General features: G+C 40.5%; 1 protein-coding gene across 1 annotated transcript in view; it reads left to right on the top strand.

Annotated features, from left to right (window-relative positions):
* Nucleotides 1–22830, top strand: part of INSL6 (insulin like 6) — a 32404-nt gene that overhangs the window by 716 nt on the left and 8858 nt on the right. The window lies entirely within an intron of this gene.

Here is a 22830-nt window from a genome sequence, read left to right on the forward strand (position 1 = left end):
TTCTATTTGACTGTCGTCACTGGCTACAGAATCAGCCAACCTTGTAGAAGATAAAAATGCAGAGTACCTTGTTCAAAAAAGCAGGAAAGGGCCATTAAAATAAAGGTGGTAAAATATAAAACTGTTTTCCTTACTTGTTCATATGCCCTGGTCATGTACCAGGAGATAGGCCTGGTTCATTCTATCAGGCTTCATTTAAAAGTTTACGTACTTGTATTTCATTCACTTACAGTTTCAAAGGTAAATTTAGAATTTCTACTACAACAACAGAACATTTAAACCAAATGCAAGGCCTGTGTGACTACACAGGTTTCAGTCCCATGAAGTCAGCCTTATATACCATACTGTATTATAGGGACTATTTCATGCATATTTTTGTCTGAAATGCCTGGCAGATGGCCTAGCACGTAGCATGTGTTTAATATGTGTTGAATTTATACTTAATGCTTTCAAGCGGTCTGCAGGAAGAATATTCTTGTTTCAGATTCACTGGTATCATCTTCCTATGTTTTTACATTTGTGACTTAACATATTTTAGTCCCAATATGATTTGCCATTTTAAAAGAAATTGCACTTTGTTTATAGTCTATCCATAGGAAGAAAATTACTGCCTTTTACAGTAATTCAGTTTATTTGATTTGGACAAAGGTTGCAAAAGTGAATATTTCTGAAATTAAGGAAATGAGTAAACTATCATGCCAAAAAGAGACCCTAATGTAGAGGACTGGAAAAAGTCAAACAGTGCACATTGTAGGCACTCATTAACTTTTTTGAAATGAATGAATACAATTTATAAAATCACTGTTGCTGAGAGAATGAAAACTTTTAAAGACAGAAACCATGAGACTGATTCTTGATCATTTTCAAACTGACCGTCAAACTAACCCACATGCAAACCTCACGTTGTCCTTCTGTTAGAATGAAGGAAGTGTCTCTCCCCAGTCTTCTACTTTTACTTTAGTTCAGTGACTCTCACGCTTTAATGTGCGTATGAATCATTTGGGAATCCTGTTAATTTACGGACTCTGAGTTGGTTGGCCTGGGGTGGGGCCTGAGATTTTTCATTTTTAACTAGCTCCCAGGTGCTGCTAGTTGGTGGCCCACACTTTTGAGTAACAAGGTCCAGCTTACTCTCTCTCTTTCTCTTTTTTTTTTTTTTTTTTTTTTTTAACTCCTCTTTCTTATTCTTTTCTCCCAGGAGCGCAAGGAGAGCCTTCCCTTTCTGCTTTATGTTGGGTAGGCATTTCTCTTACATCAAATACTGTGCTCTCACTACCTGTGCTATAATACTGTAGTCAAAATTTTATTTTTAGACCTCCAAGCTTGAGGCTGTTATTTAAATAGAGGTTGGAATACCTTTTCTCAACAAAGTGCTCTAAAGACAAATTTTCTTAATAAAAATGTTCAACCTTAAAACTCAGCTTGTTAATGATCCCTTTGTTTTAGGTATTATTCACACTCCCCTGGAAGAATAAATGCCATTAACAATGAGCAGGGAGCTGCAATGAAACAAGACTTGTAGAAAATAAAAATGTATCTGACAATATTTGAAAATTGTTATACCCACAAAACCTGCTACTATGGAAACTATGTAAAAGACAGTTTGCTGAAGTGGAAATACAGTGTAGCAGTAAAACCACAGTTGTATTGAAATATGTAGAGGAAGGAAAAATGAGTTAGGTTATCAATATGAATTGTATTATTTTAAAAATTGTTAATTTATAAGGGAAGATGGCATTTATTCTGTCCTGTTAATTTCTAGGAAATAATTTAGAAGTTGCAGAGATGTATGTGTTTCTAATATAGAATACATAATTATGCCGTCATTTTTATATATGAATGTGGCTGGAAAGTTGGTTACTTTTTATTTTGCTTTTACCAGCGGGACAAGTTGTTGTGTTAAATCAAGTCAGTTGTCTAAAATTTTAATATTCTGATGATCTATTTGAGTCTGACACAGAAAAATATAATTTGCTACGCCGCTATTAAAAAATGCTTTTTTTCAAAGCTACTCATACATAACTTGAATCTGTAATTGTGTGTTTCTTGTTAATGGACCCTGAAGGTGGAGGCAGTATCTCCAAGACCTACCCATAATGTGGCACCATGAAGTTGAAAACATATTTCTAAATTATGACTGAGTATTGTGCTTCCCAGATATTAGTGCCAGGTGAAATCATTAATGTTTCAAAATCAGCTTTTCATAATATGTAACCTCTATTCCAGTTAGATTAATCATATTCTCATATTCTTGGTCTTCATGTCACATATTCTTGTTTTTTTGTTTCTTTATGTTTCAGATATCACAACTAATCTGTAAAGGGCCCTTCTCTTTATATATTAGTTCAACAAAATTTGAGTGCCTCTTATGTGTTAGGCATTTTTCTTGGTGCTTGCGATGTTAAACAGTGAAGGCTCCTACCCTCATGAAACCTACAGAATAGTAAAGATAGACAATAAACATAAGTAAATTATAATTTACAGATGATGATTGTCCTCTCTTAGCCCCTTTCTCCACCTCCATTCTCCTCCTCTCATTGACAGTTGTTGTAATGTGTTCATTATATAATTTTTGTCTGTATAAGTTTTTGCAAATTATGCATTCTTTCCTGTGCGTATGTTTTTAAGATATATCTAAATGGCATTTAAGATCTACATCTTATTGTTGCCATGTGAATATTTAGTCCATTGCTTCTAACTACTGCGTAGTACTCGTGCATTCCTCACATTTTAATGATTTATTCAGTTATGAACACCTAATCTATATAGCCTTGAACTCCCTACCACTATAAATAACGCTACCGTGAACATCATTGTATATGTCTCCTTATGAACCTAGAAGTGTTTCTGGGATACACATCTAGAGTGGTATTACGGTGTCATGAAGTATGTGTATGTTTAATTTGCTTGAGGAGTGTCAGATTGCTCTTCAGAATGACTACACCAATGTATAGTTGTACCACTAATCCTGTGTCCTCATATCTATGTCAACAATTAGCCTTATACAGTTATGAACTTTTACCAGTGTAATAGACATAAAATGACATTATATATCTATTTTAACTTGCTCTGGGTCTGAACATCTTTTCATATATATATTAGCCTTTTGGATTTTCTCTTAAAATTTCTTGTTTATATATTATGCCCAATTCTTGTTGGAATTCTTACCATTTTCCAATTGATTTGTAGGAGTTAATCAAATCTAGATACAATAATAACTAGTTGTTGGTTTTAGATGTCACAAATGTGTTCTCCCATTTTGACATCTATCTATTGGTATTGCTTGACTGAAAGCCTTAACTTTTATATAATTAGGCAGTAAGTGTTTTGCCTTATGTATTAGAGGTCCTTTTCTGTCCTTCTGTTAACTTTTCAGTTTTACTTTTCACATTAAGTCCTTAATTATTAGGCCAGTTTTTAGTTCTGGTGTAGGTAGGAATATTACCTCAGTTTCTCAATAAGTCTTATTTTTCTCTACATAGGGAGCTAGTTTTCTGAATACTTGCTACTAATCAACTATTTTTCTCACTAATTTGTGGGATTACCATTATTGATAAGTTTGAGCTTCCTATTTTAATTGGTCATTTATTTGACCTCGTATCATTACTATTTTTGATACTGTGACTCTATAGGATGTGATTTATCTGTCAGGACAAGTCTTCAATATTTATTTTTTTCCCTTAGGATTGACTAAGCTAAATCTTCAACCTTTATTCTTTCATATATATTTAAAAGTATGCTTATTGAATATCTTTTTAAAAAATCCACATGGAATTTTATTTGGGGTGCATGGAATATTATCAGGGGAAACTGCCCCCAGTATTTCAATGTAGATTCTGTTTTCCATAAGTGTCGGCCAGCAGCTGAGAAATAAAGATAAAGAGTACAAAGAGAGGAATTTTACAGCTGGGCTGCCAGGTGTGACATCACATATTGGTAGGACTGTGATGCCCGTCTGAGCCTCAAACCAGAAAGTGTTTTATTAAGGGTTTCAAAAGGGGAGGGGGTATAAGAACAGGGAGTAAATCACATGCTTCAAAGGGCAAAAAGCAGAACTACTAATAAGGGTCTAACAAAGATCACATCCTTCTGAGGGAACAGGACAAATGGCAAAAGCAGAACTACTGATAAGGGTCTATGTTCAGTGGTGCACATATTGTCTTGATAAACATCTTAGATAACAGAAAGCAGGATTCGAGAGCAGAGAACCGGTCTGACCACAGATTTACCAGGGTGGAGTTTTTCCCCACCCTGGTAAGCCTGAGGGTACTGCAGGAGACCAGGGTGTGTCTCAGTCCTTATCTCAGCTGTGTAAGACAGACATTCCCAGAGCAACCGTTTATAGACCTACCCCCAGGAATGCATTCCTTTCCCAGAGTATTAATATTCCTTGCTAGGAAAAGAATTGAACAATATCTTCCCTATTTGCACGTCCGTTTATAGGCTCTCTGCAAGAAGAAAAATATGGCTCTTTTTGCCCAACCCCACAGGCAGTCAGACTTTATGGTTGCCTTCCCTTGTTCCCTAAAAATTGTTTTATTCTGTTCTTTTTCAAGGCGCACTGATTTCATATTGTTCAAACACATATGTTTTATAATAAATTTGTACAGTTAACACAATTATCAGTGGTCCCGAGGTGACGTACATCCTCAGCTTATGAAGATAACAGGATTAAGAGATTAAAGGCAGGTGTAAGAAATTATAAAAGTGTTATTTGGGAACTGATGAATGTCCGTATTAAAATGAAATCTTCACAATTTATGTTCCTCTGCCGTGGCTCCAGCCGGTCCCTCCGCTTGGGGTCCCTGACTTCCTGCGATATCTCTCCCTTTTTATATAAATGTGCCATGGTGATGAAGGCTTGTTCGTTCTCTTGTTTTGACGCAGGATTCTTTGACTGGTCCAGCACACTAAAAACAAGCTGATTAAACAGAGGAACATGATTCCAAAATTTACTACAATGGAGTCCCCAGTAGACTTAATCCAAGTCATGGGGTTTAGTCCCAAAAGACTTTCTGCCACCCTGTCTAATGCCTCAGCTCCAGGCACAATGGATAAATGAGCTTGACAGGCTTCAAAAATTTGTTTCTTTAATTTGGTTATGTCCAAAAATAAATTATCTTCCCTACCTAGGAGGTGTCCTTTGACCATTTCCCATGAATGGTCAGTCTCGTTGTAGGAATATTGGGTGATACGGAAATCAAAATTATTCCAATCGCACTGCATTTCCTTGCAATGTTCGAGACTCATTAGCCAGTCTCCAAGCCAAATAACAGACTGTCTTAAATCATTAATTTGATTAGCTAATATTTGATCAATGCCCTGCTGAGAATTCCACATTTGGGTGGAATTGTCTTGCCATTCCTTAACAAAATGAGCCGTTTGAATAGATTGGTGTAATGCCACTCCGGCAGTGGTGGCCAGCACAGTGACTGTAATTAGGCCCATAATCACAGCAATTAAAGTGAAAACAAATCTCTTAGATCTTTTGAGAATTTGTTGTAACACGTTGTTAATTAAATGTACTGAGGGGGAATATTCCCAAGGTCTGGGTAAAGTTACCAGTATCCAGATTCCTTCTTAAGCTTGAACCAACATTACACTTTTCCTGAAGTCAAAATGGGAGTTAACACAAGTGTATAAATGACAGTTAATGCATTGGACAGTTTGATTGTTCGTCCAAATTTTGATATTTCCCACTAACAGCATGTAGGGAGGCTTAACACAACTCTGTGTAGGAATGGTCAGGCTGGAGGTAAACAAAGCAAAATGTTTGAATCTACGTTGATACTGAGGGAGAGGAGCAGCAGTGGCAACACCCAATGTTCTCCACCGTAAAGAAGCAATCCGAGCTGCCTGGGGATGCCAAAGAGGTAGAGGGGCATACCTGGGTCGAAAAGAATTATAATGCCAATTGGAGTCCCATAAAGGAGGATTGGCATCAAAAAGAGGATAAGAGTTCAAAGGGGATTTATCATGGGATTCAGAATCACGTACATGAGGGGCGATAGTGGGGACAACAGACAGAAAACCTTCCAGTTCTCATACTCACAGTCCGGACATGGCAATAGCCAATTTCCACAGTTCTGGGTGTTCTGGACTCAGAATGGGGAATATCATATGAGGCCTCGGCGCAGGGGGCAGTGGGGGGTGCACGTGGGTAATGCCATTATCTTCCCGTTTTAAGGGAAAGAACGAGCTGAACCTTCTATGCAAAGTAGGATGATGATCCTTGTCCTCCCAATAAGAAATAAAATAAGTAGCCTGCACGCATTCCTTTCAGCCAGAGGAGCAACTGTTTTTTAAATAGCCCTTTAGTGCCCAGTCTATTACTAAACCATATGAGTCATTTTTTTAATACTACTGCATGTGAATTAACACAGTCTTCCCAAATTAAAGTTTTAGATAGGCTCTCAAAATTTTTAGAACATGGTTTTCCTACAGGTTTATATTGAAAATATGGGGCTCTCCTATTACTCCCCTTTTCATTTGTCTTAAAGGAGAAAGGGAGAGGCCAGGGACCAAATGTCCCCATTCCCCTGTGGCTAATCTCCCTGGAAGACAAGCAGCCCAGACTTGAGTTTCTAGATGGATACAACCAGGTGCATGTCTGAGGCACAGATGAGGGTATTTATAACCCACAGTAACATTAAATGCAGTGCCTTCTTCTCCTAGTTGAGCAAGGCAATGGTCATCTGTAGCTCCAGGCATCCACACACTATTGTTAGTATACCTTTCTGCAGGAGCATCCATCCAGGTGAGAGGTTGGATAAGTGGAGGAAAAGGCACATAAGCCCAATAAGAATAATTTTGTGTAGCAGGTAAATAAGTTTGAGGGGAAACTGGTGAGACAAAGTATAAGGAAGAGAATTATTAAAGAAAACCTATTGTAAGCGAGATCCAGTGCTGAAGGAGAAACAGAAGAACGGGGGATGTTATTTTCAGGCTAGTAGAAATTATTTTAGGTTCATAAAGAGAAAAATGGAATTAGGAGAAGTGGGATTAGTTAGAGGGGTCTCTGTTGCCATTAGGGAGGATTGAGCCAGACCCATTTTGATTTGGTGTGCCAGTTTATGAGGAGTTGGCACAGATCTCACCAGGTATGAGGGTGGTCTCTGATGCAGACGTCTCTTCCCTGTGGTTTTCATTGTCAATATTCACACGAAGTTTAAGTCTGTTAGTGGGCACCCAGACAGGGGATTGATGATCTCCTGGTGAAACATAAGCATACCCTCTTCCCCGCATTTTAATTGTTCCAGGTTCCCAGGTATTGGTTTGGGAGTTTTTCCATAACACTGGCTTGCCTTCATTTAGGGAGAATATAATGGCGTTTAGCTGCAGTCAGAGTATTGTCTTCAGGAACGTTTAGAAAATTTAAAGTAAACAGTGCTAAATGTAATTGAGGTAAATTTTGTTATTGGAAGCAACACATGGCCATTTTACACTCATGGTTCGCAATCTCAAAAGCTAACATATGAAGGAGAAAATCTTGAGTACGCTCATCAGAGACAGATTTTTCAACAGCATCTTGTAATTTAGCCAAAAAATCAGAGTATAATTCATTGTGACCCTGTTTAACAGTGGTGAAAACAGGAGCTTGGCCCAAGGTGTGTAATTTATCCCAAGTTCTCGTACACACCTTTGTTACTTGCTCTGTGGTGAGAGCATCAAAGCCTAATTGGGTAGTAGTGTCAGAGTAATATCCAAGCCTGTGAGCTGAGCCTGAGTCATTGGAATGCCATCAGCCCGATTTAGCTGGGCCTGCAGATGGGCCTCCTCTGACCACCAGGTACAGAATTGTAAATGCTGAGATGAAATTAGAACAGCTTTTGCCAAAAGGTCCTAGTCTAAAGGAAGCAAAATGACCTCAGTACAAAGAGTCTGTAATACCATTTTAGCATATGGAGAAGTAGGACCATACTGAGTATAAGCATCCTTGAATTCTTTTAAAAAGGTAAGATTGGCACATATCAACACACCTGTACTCCTTGAGCATTGGGAGGTTCCAGTGCGACGGGATAAGCCCATGCCTCTAATCCACTTGTTTCTTTGTTCTGGTGTAGTAAGTGTTGCATGGTAGTTTCAAGAACAGGCACATGACACAGAGTCGGCATAGAAGTGACAGGTAAAGTATGTGTAGATAAGGGAAACTGAGGTTGAGGAGGTCAGACCAGTATGAGAGTATGAGAAAGGGGCATTGGGGGAGAAGAGGCAGATGCATACTGATGATTATTGTCCCAATCCTGTGCAACCAGAATGGCAGGGGCATCCATGTGTGAAGAAGGGTAGAGGAGCAGGTTGAGTGGATGGCAAAGTGACCAGTTGAGGGACCGAAATGACAGGAGGGTGAGGGGCTGTGGAGGATGGGGAAGGGCTTGCAGAATTACAGGTAAATTGTAGTTTGGCCCCGGAGCCATTCGATGGCTCTGGAGGCAAAGGCTGCAAAGCTTTGAAGAGGGAAGAGTTAGCATAGTTATGGTCCCGGAATGTCTAAGTCAGGGCCATGGGAGCTACAAGTTCCGGCTCTTTGTGAAAAGAAATAAGGTCATCAGGGGGTGACGTTAAGCCAAAGTCACCAGAGTTAAATATTGAATCCTCTATATCGTCAGGTTGGGGAGGAATAGGTGAAGTGAGAGGCTGAGCACATAATGAAGGCCGAACGGGAGAGGAAACCTGAGGAAGAGGTAGAGGGTCGACAGATTCAGAAAATTGTAACTGCAGGGCATCATGGGATTGGTATGTCATTAGGACGGCACGTACCAAGGCCCAATCACCCCAAACAGTGACAGGAACATAATTCCCTGTTGGGACCAGTTCCCGGAATTTTGTACCAACATGATCCCATAGTTCCACATCTAACGTTCCCTTTTCGGGAAACCAAGGACAGTGTTCCTCCACCGCCCTGAATAGGGTGACCATATTTTCCATGGGCACTTGAACTCCTGCCTGTTTTAACAGGAGGTTAATATATCAGAGATAAGCATAATGTTTAGACTCCTCATGACCCATAGTTACCCCGGACAATACACAGACAGCTCATCAATTGTCAGGGATCCAAACAAGCATTTCTGTGGACTGGACTGATGAATGTTTCTAGGCTCTCTGCAAAAAGAAAAATATGGCTCTTTTTGCCCAACCCCGCAGGCAGTCAGACCTATGGTTGCCTTCCCTTGTTCCCTAAAAATTGCTGTTTTTCTGTTCTTTTTCAAGGTGCACTGATTTCATATTGTTCAAACACATATGTCTTACAATCAATTTGTACAGTTAACACAGTTATCACAGTGGTCCTGAGGTGACGTACATCCTCAGCGTATGAAGATAATAGTATTAAGAGATTAAAGACAGGCATAAGAAATTATAAAAGTATTATTTGGGAACTGATAAATGTCCATATTAAAATGAAATCTTCACAATTTATGTTCCTCTGCTGCGGCTCCAGCCAGTCCCTCCGTTGGGGTTCCCTGACTTCCGGCAACCTAATGTATACACTAATTTGAAGAGGATTGGCTTCTTTTTTTCCTTCACCGTTTAAGTTCAGGGGTACATGTGCAGGATGTGCAGGTTTGTTACATAGGTAAATGTGTGCCATGGTGGTTTGCTGCACAGATCATCCTATCACCTAGGTAATAAGCCCAGCCTCCATTAGCTATTCCTCCTGATATTCTCCATTCCCCCAGGCCCCCTGTCAGGCAGGCCCCATTGTGTCTTGTTCCCCTGCATGTGTCCATGTGTTCTCATCATTCAGCTCACACTTACAAGTGAGAACATGTGGTGTTTGGTTTCCGTTTCTGCATTAGTTTGCTGAGGATGATGGTTTCCAACTCCATCCATGTCCCTGCAAAGACATGATCTCATTCTTTTTTTATAGCTGCATAGTACTCCATGGTATATATGTACTGAGTTTTCTGTATCCAGTCTATCATTGGTGGGCATTAAGGTTGATTCCATGTGTTTGCTATTGTGAATAGTGCTGCAGTAAACATATGCTTGCATGTATCTTTATAATAGAATGATTTATATTCCTACACCCAATAATGGATTGCTAGGTCAAATGGTATTTCTGCCTCTAGGTCTTTGAGAAATCACCACACTGTCTTCCACAATGGTTGAACCCCACCAACAATGTAAAAGTGTTCCATTTTCTCCACAACCTTGCCAGCATCTGTTGTTTTTTAACTTTAATAATAGCCATTCTGTCTGGCATGAGATGGTATCTCATTGTAATTTTGATTTGCATTTCTGTAATGATCAGTGATGTTGAGCTATTTTTCATGTTTGTTGGTCATGTGTATGTCTTCTTTTGAGAACTCTCTGTTCATGTTGTTTGCCCACTTTTTAATGGGATTGTTTTTTTCTTGTAAATTTTTTTTGTATGATTTACTTATTTATTTATTTGTTTATTTATTTTTATTATACTTTAAGTTCTAGGGTACATGTGCATAGCATGCAGGTTTGTTACATATGTATACTTGTGCCATGTTGGTGTGCTGCACCCATCAACTCGTCAGCACCCATCAATTCATCATTTATATCAGGTATAACTCCCAATGCAATCCCTCCCCCCTCCCCCTTCCCCATGATAGGCCCCAGTGTGTGATGTTCCCCTTCCCGAGTCCAAGTGGTCTCATTTTTCAGTTCCCACCTATGAGTGAGAACATGCGGTGTTTGGTTTTCTGTTCTTGTGATAGTTTGCTAAGAATGATGGTTTCCAGCTGCATCCATGTCCCTACAAAGGACGCAAACTCATCCTTTTTTATGGCTGCATAGTATTCCATGGTGTATATGTGCCACATTCTCTTAATCCAGTCTGTCACAGATGGACATTTGGGTTGATTCCAAGTCTTTGCTATTGTGAATAGTGCTGCAATAAACATACGTGTGCATGTGTCTTTATAGCAGCATGATTTATAATCCTTTGGGTGTATACCCAGTAGTGGGATGGCTGGGTCATATGGTACATCTAGTTCTAGATCCTTGAGGAATTGCCATACTGTTTTCCATAATGGTTGAACTAGTTTACAATCCCACCAACAGTGTAAACGTGTTCCTATTTCTCCACATCCTCTCCAGCACCTGTTGTTTCCTGACTTTTTAATGATTGCCATTCTAACTAGTGTGAGATGGTATCTCATTGTGGTTTTGATTTGCATTTCTCTGATGGCGAGTGATGATGAGCATTTTTTCATGTGTCTGTTGGCTGTATGAATGTCTTCTTTTGAGAAATGTCTGTTCATATTCTTTGCCCACTTTTTGATGGGGTTGTTTGTTTTTTTCTTGTAAATTTGTTTGAGTTATTTGTAGATTCTGGATATTAGCCCTTTGTCAGATGAGTAGATTGCAAAAATTTTCTCCCATTCTGTAGGTTGCCTGTTCACTCTGATGGTAGTTTCTTTTGCTGTGCAGAAGCTCTTTAGTTTAATGAGATCCCATTTGTCAATTTTGGCTTTTGCTGCCGTTGCTTTTGGTGTTTTAGACATGAAGTCCTTGCCAATGCCTATGTCCTGAATGGTACTACCTAGGTTTTCTTCTAGGGTTTTTATGGTATTAGGTCTAACATTTAAGTCTCTAATCCATCTTGAATTAATCTTCATATAAGGAATAAGGAAAGGATCTAGTTTCAGCTTTCTACTTATGGCTAGCCAATTTTCCCAGCACCATTTATTAAATAGGGAATCCTTTCCCCATTTCTTGTTTCTCTAAGGTTTGTCAAAGATCAGATGGCTGTAGATGTGTGGTATTATTTCTGAGGACTCTGTTCTGTTCTCTTGCTCTATATCTCTGTTTTGGTACCAGTACCATGCTGTTTTGGTTACTGTAGCCTTGTAGTATAGTTTCAAGTCAGGTAGTGTGATGCCTCCAGCTCTGTCCTTTTGACTTAGGATTGTCTTGGCAATGCGGGTTCTTTTTTGGTTCCATATGAACTTTAAAGCAGTTTTTTCCAATTCGGTGAAGAAACTCATTGGTAGCTTGATGGGGATGGCATTGAATCTATAAATAACCTTGGGCAGTATGGCCATTTTCACGATATTGATTCTTCCTATCCATGAGCATGGTATGTTCTTCCATTTGTTTGTGTCCTCTTTGATTTCACTGAGCAGTGGTTTGTAGTTCTCCTTGAAGAGGTCCTTTACATCCCTTGTAAGTTGGATTCCTAGGTATTTTATTCTCTTTGAAGCAATTGTGAATGGAAATTCATTCCTGATTTGGCTCTCTGTTTGTCTGTTACTGGTGTATAAGAATGCTTGTGATTTCTGCACATTAATTTTGTATCCTGAGACTTTACTGAAGTTGCTTATCAGCTTAAGGAGATTTTGGGCTGAGACAATGGGGTTTTCTAAATATACAATCATGTCATCTGCAAACAGGGACAATTTGACTCCTTCTTTTCCTAACTGAATACCCTTTCTTTCTCTTGCCTGATTGCCCTAGCCAGAACTTCCAACACTATGTTGAATAGGAGTGGTGAGAGAAGGCATCCCTGTCTTGTGCCAGTTTTCAAAGGGAATTTTTCCAGGTTTTGCCCATTCAGTGTGATATTACCTGTGGACTTGTCATAAATAGCTCTTATTATTTTGAGGTATGTTCCATCAATACCGAATTTATTTAGCGTTTTTAGCACGAAGGGCTGTTGAATTCTGTCAAAAGCCTTTTCTGCATCTATTGAGATAATCATGTGGTTCTTGTCCTTGGTTCTGTTTATATGCTGGATTACGTTTATTGATTTGCGAATGTTGAACCAGCCTTGCATCCCACGGATGAAGCCCACTTGATCATGGTGGATAAGCTTTTTGATGTGCTGCTGAATCTGGTTTGCCAGTATGTTATTGAGGATTTTTGCATCGATGTTCATCAGGGATATTGGTCTAAAATTTTCTTTTTTTGTTGTGTCTCTGCCAGGCTTTGGTATCAGGATGATGTTGGCCTCCTAAAATGAGTTAGGGAGGATTCCTCTTTTTCAATTGATCGGAATAGTTTCAGAAGGAATGGTACCAGCTCCTCCTTGTACCTCTGGTAGAATTCAGCTGTGAATCCATCTGGTCCTGGAGTTTTTTTGGTGGGTAGGCTATTAATTATTGCCTCAATTTCAGAGCCTACTATTGGTCTATTCAAGGATTCAACTCCTTCCTGGTTTAGTCTTGGGAGAGTGTAAGTGTCCAGGAAATTATCCATTTCTTCTAGATTTTCTAGTTTATTTGCGTAGAGGTGTTTATAGTATTCTCTGATGGTAGTTTGTATTTCTGTGGGGTTGGTGGTGATATCCCCTTTATCATTTTTTATTGCGTCTATTTGATTCTTCTCTCTTTTCTTCTTTATTAGTCTTGCTAGCCATCTGTCAATTTTGTTGATCTTTTCAAAAAACCAACTCCTGAATTCATTGATTTTTTGGAGGGTTTTTGTGTCTCTATCTCCTTCAGTTCTGCTCTGATCTTAGTTATTTCTTGCCTTCTGCTAGCTTTTGAATGTGTTTGCTCTTGCCTCTCTAGTTCTTTTAATTGTGATGTTAGAGTGTCAATTTTAGATCTTTCCAGCTTTCTCTTGTGGGCATTTAGTGCTATAAATTTCCCTTTACACACTGCTTTAAATGTGTCCGAGAGATTCTGGTATGTTGTATCTTTGTTCTCATTGGTTTCAAATAACATCTTTATTTCTGCCTTCATTTCGTTATGTGCCCAGTAGTCATTCAGGAGCAGGTTGTTCAGTTTCCATGTAGTTGAGCGGTTTTGATTGAGTTTCTTAGTCCTGAGTTCTAGTTTGATTGCACTGTGGTCTGAGAGAGAGTTTGTTATAATTTCTGTTCTTTTACATTTGCTGAGGAGTGCTTTACTTCCAATTATGTGGTCAATTTTGGAATAAGTGCAATGTGGTGCTGAGAAGAATGTATATTCTGTTGATTTGGGGTGGAGAGTTCTATAGATGTCTATTAGGTCTGCTTGGTGCAGAGATGAGTTCAATTCCTGGATATCCTTGTTAACTTTCTGTCTCATTGATCTGTTTAATGTTGACAGTGGAGTGTTGAAGTCTCCCATTATTATTGTATGGGAGTCTAAGTCTCTTTGTAAGTCTCTAAGGAGTTGCTTTATGAATCTGGGTGCTTCTGTATTGGGTGCATATATATTTAGGATACTTAGCTCTTCCTGTTGAATTGATCCCTTTACCATTATGTAATGGCCTTCTTTGTCTCTTTTGATCTTTGATGGTTTAAAGTCTGTTTTATCAGAGACTAGGATTGCAACCCCTGCTTTTTTTTGTTCTCCATTTGCTTGGTAGATCTTCCTCCATCCCTTTATTTTGAGCCTATGTCTGTCTCTGCATGTGAGATGGGTCTCCTGAATACAGCAGACTGATGGGTCTTGACTCTTTATCCAGTTTGCCAGTCTGTGTCTCTTAATTGGAGCATTTAGTCCATTTACATTTAAGGTTAATATTGTTATGTGTGAACTCGATCCTGCCATTATGATATTAACTGGTTATTTTGCTCATTAGTTGATGCAGTTTCTTCCTAGCCTCGATGGTCTTTACATTTTGGCATGTTTTTGCAATGGCTGGTACCGGTTGTTCCTTTCCATGTTTAGAGCTTCCTTCAGGGTCTCTTGTAAGGCAGGCCTGGTGGTGACAAAATCTCTAAGCATTTGCTTATCTGTAAAGAATTTTATTTCTCCTTCACTTATGAAACTTAGTTTGGCTGGATATGAAATTCTGAGTTGAAAATTCTTTAAGAATGTTGAATATTGGCCCCCACTCTCTTCTGGCTTGTAGAGTTTCTGCCTAGAGATCTGCTGTTAGTCTGATGGACTTCCCTTTGTGGGTAACCATACCTTTCTCTCTGGCTGCCCTTAAGATTTTTTCCTTCATTTCAACTTTGGTGAATCTGGCAATTATGTGTCTTGGAGTTGCTCTTCTCGAGGAGTATCTTTTTGGCATTCTCTGTATTTCCTGAATTTGAATGTTGGCCTGCCCTACTAGGTTGGGGAAGTTCTCCTGGATGATATCCTGAAGAGTGTTTTCCAACTTGGTTCCATTTTCCCCCTCACTTTCAGGCACCCCCATCAGACATAGATTTGGTCTTTTTACATAATCCCATACTTCCTGCAGGCTTTGTTCGTTTCTTTTTCTTCTTTTTTCTTTTGGTTTCTCTTCTTGCTTCATTTCATTCATTTGATCCTCAATCGCTGATACTCTTTCTTCCAGTTGATCGAGTCGGTTACTGAAGCTTGTGCATTTGTCATGTATTTCTCGTGTCATGGTTTTCATCTCTGTCATTTCGTTTATGACCTTCTCTGCATTAATTAGTCTAGCTGTCAATTCTTCCACTCTTTTTTCAAGATTTTTAGTTTCTTTACGCTGGGTATGTAATTCCTCCTTTGGCTCTGAGAAGTTTGATGGACTGAAGCCTTCTTCTCTCATCTCGTCAAAGTCATTCTCTGACCAGCTTTGATCCGTTGCTGGCAATGGGCTGCGCTCCTTTGCAGGGGGAGATGCGCTCTTATTTTTTGAATTTCCAGCTTTTCTGCCCTGCTCTTTCCCCATTTTTGTGGTTTTATCTGCCTCTGGTCTTTGATGATGATGGCGTACTGATGGGGTTTTGGTATAGGTGTCCTTCCTGTTTGATAGTTTTCCTTCTAACAGTCAGGACCCTCAGCTGTAGGTCTGTTGGAGATTGCTTGAGGTCCACTCCAGACCCTGTTTGCCTGGGTATCAGCAGCAGAGGTTGCAGAAGATAGAATATTGCTGAGCAGTGAGTGTAGCTGTCTGATTCTTACTTTGGAAGCTTCCTCTCAGGGGTGTACTCCACCCTGTGAGGTGTGGGGTGTCAGACTGCCCCTAGTGGGTTATGTCTCCCAGTTAGGCTACTCAGGGGTCAGGGACCCACTTGAGCAGGCAGTCTGTCCCTTCTCAGATCTCAGCCTCCATGTTGGGAGATCCACTGCTCTCTTCAAAGCTGTCAGACAGAGTCGTTTGCGTCTGCACAGGTTGCTGCTGCTTTTTTTGTTGTTATTTAGCTGTGCCCTGTCCCCAGAGGTGGAGTCTACAGAGACAGGCAGGTTTCCTTGAGCTGCTGTGAGCTCCACCCAGTTCGAGCTTCCCAGCGGCTTTGTTTACCTACTTAAGCCTCAGCAATGGCGGGCACCCCTCCCCCAGCCTTGCTGCTGCCTTGTGGTGAGATCACCACAGACTGCTGTGTTAGCAATGAGGGAGGCTCTGTGGGCGTGGGACCCTCCCGGCCAGGTGTGGGATATGTTCTCCTGGTGTGCCCGTTTGCTTAAAGTGCAGCATTGGGGTGGGAGTTACCCGATTTTCCAGGTGTTGTGTGTCTCAGTTCCCCTGGCTAGGAAAAGGGATTCCCTTCCCCCTTGCACTTCCCAGGTGAGGCGATGCCTCGCCCTGCTTCAGCTCTGGCTGGTTGGGCTGCAGCAGGTGACCAGCACCGATTGTCCGGCACTCCCTAGTGAGATGACCCCAGTACCTCAGTTGAAAATGCAGAAATCACCGGTCTTCTGTTTCGCTCGTGCTGGGAGTTGGAGACTCGAGCTGTTCCTATTCGGCCATCTTGCTCCACCCGTGTGGTATGATCGTAAATTTGTTTAAGTTACTTATAGATGCTGGATATTAGAGCTTTGTCAGATGGATAGACTGCAGAAATTTTCTCCCATTCTGTAGGTTGCCTGTTCACTCTCATGATAGGTTTTTTTTTGCTATGCAGAAGCTCTTCAGTTTAATTAAATCCCTTTGTCAATTTTTGCTTTTGTTGCAATTGCTTTTGGTGTTTTTGTCTTGAAATCTTTGCCTGTGCCTATGTCTTGAATGGTATTGCCTAGATTTTCTTCTAAGGCTTTTATGGTTTTGGGTTTTACATAAGTCTTTAATCCATCTTGAATTAATTTTTATGTAGGGTGTAAGAAAGTGGTCCAGTTTCAATTTTGAGCCTACGGCTCGCCAATTCTTCCAGCACCATTTAATAAATAGGGAATTATTCCTTCATTGCTTGTGTTTGTCAGGTTTGTCCAAGATCATATGGTTGTAGGTGTGCGGTGTGTGGTTTTGAGTTCTCTATTCTGTTCCATTGGTCTATGTGTCTGTTCTTGAACCAGTACCAAGCTGTTGTGGTTATTGTAGCGTTGTGGTATAGTTTGAAGTTGGGTAGTGTGATGCAGAAAACCACAGAGATGGTGGCTGCCTCTCCCCACAGGAGCTTTGTGCCAGAGTTAAATCAGTGTTCTGTCTGTATAACCCTGGCCGGAGTGGCTGAAGCCTCCACATGGAGGTCCTGCCCAGTGAGGAGTAATGGATCGGTGTCCTGCTTAAAGAAGCAGTCTGTTCACAATCTGCCTAAGTAGCTGTACTGCCTTCTGGGGAACCCTTTCTCATGCCAACTGGCAGGCTGGAACAGCTGAGTAAAGGGAACTGCAAAGATGGTGGCAGCCCCTCCTCCCCAGGAGCTCAGTCCTAGGGAGAGATCACATCTCTGTCCCTGTGACCCTGGCTGGAGTGGCTGAAGCCCCCACAAAGAGGTCCCGCCCAGGGAGGAGGAATGGATTGGGGTCCCAGTTAAAGCAGCAATCTGAGCATGGTGGCTCACGCCTGTAATCATGACACTTTGGGAGGCCAAGGCAGGCAGATCACTTGACATCAGGAGTTCGAGACCGGCCTGGCCAACATGGCAAACTCTGTCTCTACTAAAAATACAAAAATTAGGCATGGTGGCACGTGCCTGTAATCCCAGCTACTCGGGAGGCTGAGGCAGGAGAACCGCTTGAACCTGGGAGGTGGAGGTTACAGTGAGCCGAGATCACACCACTGTACTCCAGCCTGGATGACAGAGTGAGACTCCATCTCAAAAAAGAAAAAAAAAAAAAACATTCTGGCCACAATCTGACACGGCAGCTGTGCTGCATTGTGAGGTACCTTCGTCCTCTGGACTGTTTGGATTCTCCAAAGCCGGGAGGCTGAAACGGCTGAGTTGACCTTTCCCAGAGATGGCGGCTGCCCCTCCTCCCAGGAACTCTGTCCCGTTTCAGGCAGACTCCAGCTTTTGCCTTGGCTGGCTGGAATTCCAAATCAGGTCTTAACTTGTGAGGTACTGTGGAAGTGGGACGTGCAGAACAATGGCTTGGCTCCCTGGATTCAGCCCCCTTCCTTGGGATATGCACTGTTGTATCTCCCGCCTTGCTGGGATGCCGGGGCCAGAGTCTGTAAAACTCCTGGACCTCGGTGTGGGCCTGAGTGTCTCTCTGCTGAGACTCCACACAGCTCTGTGTATCGAACCCGAGGCCCTAGTGGCATGGGCTTATGATGGGATCTCCTGATCTGCAAAGATCAGGGATCAAAGATGGGATTTCCTGATCTGGGTTTCAGAGATCGCTGGGAGAAACGTGGTTTCCTGGGCGGGGTGACGCAATCACTCACCACTTTCCTTGGCTGAGGGTGGGGTTCCTTTGGCTCCCTGCTGTTGCCTGGTGGGCCATTCATTGCTCCACCCTGCATTTCTTCATTCTTTTTGGGTCAAGTCGTTTGCCTAGTCAGTTCCAGTGTGAGGACCTGGATATTTCGGTTGAAGGTGCTGAATTCACTCTTTTATTCCTCTCCCTGAGTGCCACAGATCACAGCTGCATCTAATTGGTCATCTTGTTCCCCTCCCCACTATTGATATCTTTATTACATAAAGTCTTCCTAATCAAAGTCATAAAATTACTTATATTCTAGTATTAGGATTTTAAAGTTTTCTTTATGGAAACTTTTATGGTGTCGGTTAAGTTCATGCTTAATAATTTTTTTTTCTTTATTTTTTTAGCTATTGCAAATACCTGTGAATTATATTTACTAGTTAGTGACTTGGCTAGAGAAATGCAATTTACTTTTATAGGTTGATCTTCATCTAGCAACCATGCTGAACTATCTTCATAGTTCTAATAGTTTGTTGATTCTGTAGGGTTTTTTTAATCATTTGAAAATGATAGTTGTATCACTTTCTTTGTAAACTTACACCATTTTTTGCTTTGATTTCTTGTGTTATTCCCAGGCTTAAAGGGCATACATTTAAATATCTTCATTAGGTATGATGTTTGTAGGTTTATGCTATATAATCTTCACTAAGGTAGTGAAGCTTGCTAAGAGATAGTTTTTTTAATCATTGTAAATAGGGCTGTACTTTATTAAGGTCTTCTTTTGGCATACTTTTGCATAGTCTTAGGATTTTTTCTTTTATTAATTAAGCAAATACTCATTGGGTACCTTCTAAGCACCCAGGCACAATTTTAGATTCTTGGGAATATATCAGTGGACAAAACAGACAAAGATCAAAGGCTTTATGGAGCACTCTTAAGTAATAAATGTAATAAGTAAATATTAGAACGTAGTAAGAGCTACAGAAAAATGAAAAAACAGTATAAGGGAGATAAACAGAGCAAGGAATTGAAAAGTGGGGTATAGTATTAAACAGTGTGATAAGGGTAGACCAATTATTGAAAAGGTGAGATATGAGAAAAGAAGTGGTAAGGGAATTAGCCAAGTGGATATCTGAAGAAAGGACATTCACGCAGAGGAAACAGTGGAGCAGACACCCTTCTGCCTGATGTATACAGGGAATACCTAAGAGGCCAAGTGTGGTTGGAGCAGAGAAAGTGAGGAAAGTCGTAGAAGATAAGGTAGGAGAGGTAATAGGCAGACATGATAAAACAGGGTATTTTAGGCCAGTAGTCCCCAACCTTTTTGGTACCGGGAACCAGTTTCATGGAAGACAGTTTTTCCTTGAACCAGGAAGGGAATGATTTTCAGATGATCCAAGTGCATTACATTTATTGTGTACTTTACTTCTATTACTATTACATGATAATGTATAATGAAATAATTATATAACTTACCATAATGTAGAATCAGTGGGAGCCCTGAACTCGTTTTCCTGAAACTAGATGATGCCATCTGGAGGTGATGGGAGACCATGATAGATAATCAGGCGTTAGATTCTCATAAGGAGCATGCAACCTAGATTCCTGGCATGCGCAGTTCACAATAGGGTTCATGTTCCTGTAAGAATCTGATGCTGTCCCTGGTCTGACAGGAGGTGGAGCTCAGGTGATAATGCGAGCAATGGGGAGCAGCTGTAAATACAGATGAAGCTTTGCTCACTCCCCTGCCCACTGTTCACCTCCTGCCATGTGGCCTGGTTCCTAACAAGCCATAGACCAGTTAAGTCTCCAGAGGTTGGGGACCCCCTGTTTTAGATCATTTTAAAGACTTTGTTTTGGGGTGAAGCAAGGAGTCATTAAGATTTTTTAGCAGAGAAGTGACATAATTGACATTTTAAATGGATCACTCTGGCTACTGTGTTGAGAATAGACTGTAGAAAGGCAAGAGTAGAAACAGAGACCTATTAGGGAGGGTCTTAGATAAGGATGATAGAAGTGGAGGTAGTGAAAACTGTTAAATTCTAGTTATACATGGGCCATATTTGATGTGAAATATGAGGAAGATAAATTAAGAATGACTCCAAAACATTGTTGATTCTAAAGTTTTGTATATGGAACACCTGGAAGGATAGGATTGTCATAAATGAGATAGGAAAGGCCTCAAAGTGGAACAGGTTGGGAAGACAGTATCAGTAGTTCAGTTTTGGAGATGTTGAATTTCATGGCGTTTTAAACAATGTTGAGTTTGAAACATTAATGTGGAGGTGTTCAGTAGGAAGTAAGATATATAAATCTGGAGTTTGAAAGAGTAATCTTGTTTGCAGGTAGAAGTTCAGGAGTCATAGGTAGATACATAATTTTTTGAGCTGTAAGACTAGAGGAGATCACCAGAAGAGTAAGTATACATAGAAAATAGTACTAAGAATTGAGTCCTCAGAAACACCAACATTAAAAAGTTGGAGAGTGAGAATTGTAAAGGAGACAGAAAAGGGACAGCTACTTAGGTTGGAGGAAAAGAGACTGTGGTGCGGTGCAAACCAAATGATGAAAGTATATCAGGAAGAGGTGTATTTGATAAATCAATTAAGATGTGAATGGCTGTTGAATTTAGCAATATGTTTGTGACCTTCATAAGCGAAGTTTCGGTAGAGTGATGAAACAAAAGCCTGATTAGAATGGGTTTAAGACAATGAGAGAAGAGGAACAAGTTAGTAAATATAGAAAACTCTTTTCAAGGAGTTTTGTCACAGAAAAGAGAAAATAAACAGATGGTAGCTGGCAGGGTAAGTGGGACCAAGAGAAATATGTATGGGTTTGTGTGTGTGTGTTTTTGTAAGTGGGAGAAATAACAAATTTTCTGATAAGAGTGATTCAATAGAAGTTAAAAACTGATGAAGAATACAGAGAAGGATTGCTGGAGTAGTGTCCTAGAGTGGGCAAGAGGAGATGAGATGTAATATGTAAGTGCAGAAATTGGCTTTAGAGTGTATAGTTCATCTGTAGAAATAGGTAGAAAGGGAGAGTATATGGGTGTACATGTTCAGAGATGAATTAAAAAATTTGGCAAAGGGAGTTGATGCAAGTTCTTTTTCAGATTGCTTCAATTTTCTCCTGAAGTAGAAAGCAAATCCAGCTGTGAGTGAGGATGGGAGTCTATTAACATGATAAACTACATTGATAGATTTTGTGATCTTGACCTATCCTTGCATTTCTGGGATGAACCCTTTCATTCTTTTTTTTTTTTTTTAATTTTATTTTTAAGTTTGACGATACATGAGCGAGATTTACATAGGTAAACGTGTGCTGTGGTGGTTTTCTATGCCTATGAAACCATCACCTAGGCATTAAGCCTAGCATGCATTAGCTATTTTTCCTAAATGCTAGCCCTCCAACCCCACCCTCTGACAGGCCCCATTGTGTGTTATTCCCCTCCCCATGTTCATGTGATCTCATTGTTCACCTTCCATTTATAAGTGAGAACTTGCGGTGTTTGGTTTTCTCTTCCTGCCTTAGTTTGCTGAGGATAATGACTTCCAGTTCCATCCATTTCCCTGCAAAGGACATGATCTCATACCTTTTTATGGCTACATAGTATTCCATGGTGTATATGTACCACATTTTCTATATTCAGTCTATTATTGATGGGCATTTGGGTTGAATTCATGTCTTTGCTATTGTGAATAGTACTGCAATGAACATACGCATCTTTGTAATAGAATGATTTATATTCCTTTGGGTATATACCCAATAATGGTATTGCTGGGTCAAATGGTATTTCTGGTTCTAGATCTTTGAGGAGTCACCACACTGTCTTCCACAATGATTGAACTAATTTACATTCCCACCAACAGTGGCAATTAGTTCCTATCTCTCTGCAACCTCAAAAGCATCTGTGGTTTCTTGACTTTGTAATAATCGCTATTCTGACTGTTGTGAATTAGTATCTTATTATAATTTTGATTTGCATTTCTCTAATGATCAGTGATGTTGAGCCTTTTTTCAAATGTCTGTTGGCCGCATGAATGCCTTCTTTTAAGAAATGTCATTTCATGTCCTTTGCCTGCTCTGTTTTTTCTATCTTTTGAGATGGAGTCTTGCTTTGTCGCCCAGGCTGGAGTGCAAAGGCATGATCTCGGCTCACTGCAACCTCTGCCTCCTGGGTTCAAGCAGTTCTCCTGCCTCAGCCTCTCCAGTAGGTGGGACTACAGACACACGCCACCATGCCTGGCTAATTTTTGTACTTTTAGAAGAGATGGGGTTTCACTACATTGGCTAGACTGGTCTCGAACTCCTGACCTCAGGTATCTGCCCACCTTGGCCTCCCAAAGTGCTGGGATTACAGGCGTGAGCCACTCACTGCACCCGGCCTGCCCACTCTTTAATGGGGTTGTTTGTTTTTCTTGTAAATTTGTTTAAATTCCTATAG

The sequence above is a fragment of the Piliocolobus tephrosceles genome, chromosome 14 (assembly GCF_002776525.5).
Source record: "Piliocolobus tephrosceles isolate RC106 chromosome 14, ASM277652v3, whole genome shotgun sequence".
Classification (NCBI taxonomy): Eukaryota; Metazoa; Chordata; class Mammalia; order Primates; family Cercopithecidae; genus Piliocolobus; species Piliocolobus tephrosceles.